We start from the raw sequence: 4,336 nt of genomic DNA, 5'->3' as shown, positions 1-4,336 counted from the left end.
TGAGGTTATCTTTTTTTCCCTGAATGTGCAGAGAGTCCCTCTAGATGGAAATGGAAGGACAGAAAAGATAATTTCCTCTCTGCATTGGAGTGCAATTGTTGTTTTCAGAAGCAGTGTGCTACTAACACCTCTTTCCTTTTCTAATAAGGAAACAGAGTGAGAGTGCATGTATGAAACACTCAGCAGCAGGAAATGCCACCTAAGGCTTAAGTGAGAGATCTAGACTTTAAAAGACTAAGTAGGACACACTGGTCTGTTTGAAACCCTTCTGATCTAATTGCCTAAGAGAAGAGCTTGTTTAAACCCCACCCAGATACATTCAATGAATTGAGTGCATTTTGTATCTTGCAGGGGTGAAGTAAGGAAAAGGAACACAGTCTAAATGCATAAGTAACTTGTTTCAGTGTACAGGGTCCTGCTCCAGGGTGGCCTGGCACAAAGATGCATACATAAGCAAATCTGTTCCCTGCTCTGCCATACCAACCACAGTTTCCTCTCCTGCCTGTCCTTCCCTCCTTTACCTGTTTCACTATAGAAGACTAGTAGTTCAATGGTGGCTTCCAGAGCTTGGGCAGACGGTGGCAGTGTTGTGGGCTAAGCCTTGGTGCACAAGGAGAGGCCATATCCAGCCAAAATGGTCATAGCTAAGGTAGCTGTTAGTTAAGCACAGCATTTCATGTGCCTTTTATAGAGCCCTGTTTGAAACCATCAGAAACAGCTATCCATCTTGGCCAGAGGGCAACTGTGCCAGCACCACCTTACTTCCAGAGCATGACATCAGCCTGATGTACACATAATTCCTCCCTATGACTGCCAGGGGTGCTAACTCCCTGCTCTAGATGGCAGACATAATAACTTTGATTTAATGTGGCTAATAGAAACCTGGTGGGACCCTACCCATGACTGGGTGGTACACATTGAGGGCTACAGGTTGTACAGAAGGGACAGAGTAGGGAGGAAAGGAGGCGGGGTTGCTCTCTATGTAAAGAAGCATTATACATCTACCCTAATCAAAACGGGACCTAAGGAGGAGCAAGTTGAGGCACTGTGGGTTAGGATACATGGAGGTTGAGGGGAAAGGGACTTGGTGGGGGGTGTCTGCTACAGACCACCACACCACGAGGAAAAGCTGGACTTGGGATTCTTGTGGCGGCTCTCAGAGGCCATGCAGTCTAGGGACGTGGTTGTCATGGGGGAACTAAACTACCCCGACATCTGCTGGGAGGAGCAGTTAGCCAAATCCAATTGTTCACGTAGGTTCCTAACCAGCGTGCAAGACCTTCACCTAACGCAGGATGTATACAGTCCCACTAGGGAAAATGCCTTACTGGACTTGGTGTTGGCTACCGGAAGGACCTGGTAGGACCTTGTGGACAGTGACCTCCAACCAATCGAATTCACCATCTGGCGTAGGGTGGGTAAGATAACTAGTAGGGTGGAAGTGCTTGACTTTAGGAAGGCTAACTTCAGTGTGCTCAGGAGTGTAGTCAATGATACACTGCAGGATAGAAGTATTGGTGAGATGGGAGTCCAGGAAGGGTGGTCATTCCTACAGGAGGCAATCCTTTAGGCGCAAAGGGAGACAATCCCAGTATGAGGGAAAAGGGGGAAAGGGCCAAAAAACTTCCTTGGCTAAACAGGGAAATCCAGGGGAGCCTAAGGGCAAAAAAGGCATATAGGCAGCGGAAGTAGGGGGAAGCTACCAAGGAGGAGTGTATCTATTTGGCCTGCACTTGCAGGGGGCAGTTAGGCCAAAGCAACTACAGAGCTGAGGCTGGCAACACAAATTAAAGACAACAAAAAGTATATTTTTAGGTATGTAGGGAGTAAAAGGAAGGCACAGGGCACCATAGGACTCCTACTAAACATCTATGAATCTATGAATTCTTTCTTAAGTAACATCATGTTGTTGTACACTGTTAACATCACATCCTGCACCACTCTATTTGACAATGCCCACTATGACATTTTGTTTAATTCTTTCTCTGATGGGTTAAACTAAATTTATTATTATGGTTTTTCTTTTCTCTTTGCTTTACGGTTCAGGTCCATGTATTTTAATCTTTTACACTTTATTTTGCAACTTACTGTATTAGGTACGTGCCTGGAATTTACGAAGGAGGCAAGCACAAAACCCCTTTGACTTTCTACTGATTTAAGACAGCATATAGTATTTAAAACAAAAGCTTTTAGTATTATTACACAATGAGATTTAGTTATGTGATCATTATATGCAGTTACTTTATATTGCTCATTGTAAAGCTCCAATTAAAGATACAGGCAGTCCTCAGATTTACGACACAATTGGTTCCTGAAAACCATGTCTTAAGTCAAAATGTTATAACTTGGAACCAATTTTCCCATAGGAAACAATGTTATAAATGGGAGATCTGTTCCTGAACCAAGGCCCGATACCCTATTTTCACCAAAAATAACCCAGAATTTTGTACTCATTCAATTATAGATCAGTAATGTAGGTACATTAATTTATTTATATTGTAAATAGCAATCATACTGATTTGGAAGGACTTTGAGGTGACTTTGCTGGACTTTTTGAAAGTTCTTGGCTGGAGTCTTCTCAGGAGTCTTGGCTGCAGGTTTTTCTGGAGTCTTGTCTGCTTTCTTAAAGGAAGTGTCCAAGGAAGTCTGGACAGATGTTCTCCAGGGAGATGAGTGATACAGCGAACTTGTTCGCTGGCGTGGCTTGGTGTCAGATCAAGTGTTGTAAAGTCAAAACTGACATCATAAAGTTGAAACGGTGTCAATTTATAAACATTGTAAGTGCAAAACGTTGTAACTCGGAATGTAAGTTGAGGACTGCCTGTAAATGGGAAATATTACTCGGCCCCCCTTTAGTCCCTGTCAAATTCCAGTTCAGACTGAGTGAGAACTGGGTCATCCAGGCTGAAGCCTTTTTGTATTTTGAGGCAAGCCGTCGTAAGACAGCGCTGACAGCCAACCCAAATGTCAGTTAAGACTCCCTGGGAGTGACTTGGGTTTCGTATATGCTTCACCAATGAGCTGCCTCCAGAGTTATAGTACACTTTGAACACCTTTAGTATTATCTGTTATACATCTTACAAGGGTTGAAATTATCGTACAAATATAATTATCGTACGCATGGCAACGCTGCACCATACGGAAGAGAAGGGGCTGGCCTAGACTTTCCAGACGACAGCCCGCTGATGAGAGCAAGGAGGAGGAGGAGGATCCAAGGACAAGCGAAAGGCCTGGGGCACCAGGGGAGGAAAGGGAAGGGACCGAGGTGACTGGGACTGTCCGGGTGCGTGGGGTACAAAGGGTGTAACTGTTGATGTTTTGGACTGTCCAGCGAGCCCAAGGAGAAGCTGTCGCTGTCGGAGGTGCTGTCATACATGGGTATCTATGAATACATTTGCACCGCGCACTGCCTCTGCCCTGCTCCAGCCTGGTCCCCGCCAGCGCCTTGACCTTCGCTGCCTTAGCCGGAGACGCGCTTAAGTCACCGCGCTGCGCCTGCGCCTTTAAGACCGCCCCCACCCCCGGCAGCGCCGCCCGAGCCAAGCGTGTTACATCATGTTCTCTGCCGACGCCCCGCCCACCGGGGTGGAGCCATGCAAATCACTTCCGCTGGCTGCGCCCCGCGGACGGGGAGCGGAAGCGCGTGCGGGTCTCCCCGGCGCGGGGCAGGCGCGGTCCGGCCGCGGCAGGCGGGTGCAGAGCGCTGGGCCGAGCGCGGTGGCTCCTGGGGTGGGGCTGCAGCGGGGCGCTATCCCGGGTTCGCTGTCCTCCAGGCGTTTGGGGGCAGCCCCTGCCCTGGCATCGCCCCGGGGTTTTGCTTGGGGTCGCTGAGGGCCTGGGACTGCATTTTGACTTTGGTTTTCCTCTATTTGAGGTCCAGTGAGGGCCCTACTGGGCCTGAGCACCTGTGAAGTCCTGCTTTTTTTTTTTTTTATTTAAAATAAAAAAAAAATAAAAAAATAAAAAATAAAAAAAAATAAAAAAAACCTGTGAAGTCCTGCAGCTGCGGAGAGCGGAGGCTAACTTCTCCCTTCCTGTACGTGTGGGCTTGAATTCACAGTAGACTATTTGAGTGCCTATTAAAGCCTCACATGAAAACCTGTGATGCACAGTAAAGTAGTCTGCTGTGCATGTGGCATTACAAAAAAAGCATGTGAATGTGCTGTGGGGCATTAGCGCAGCCAGTTTAGTGCCTCACCCCAGACTCTGCAGACAGGCCCTGTGTGTAGCTTTGGGCAGTGTCAGGAACTGGGGCTCCATCTCCCCCCTTGTCACCTTTTCCCTGGCTGCCCTGTCCTGCGTCTGATCTGTCACAGCATTTCTCCTCTGCTCCTCC

This window comes from Crocodylus siamensis, chromosome 2 (genome assembly GCF_052110815.1).
Source record: "Crocodylus siamensis isolate JL-2025a chromosome 2, ASM5211081v1, whole genome shotgun sequence".
NCBI lineage: Eukaryota > Metazoa > Chordata > Crocodylia > Crocodylidae > Crocodylus > Crocodylus siamensis.
The sequence above is the reverse complement of the archived record's forward strand: the minus strand, read 5'-3'. Positions refer to the sequence as shown.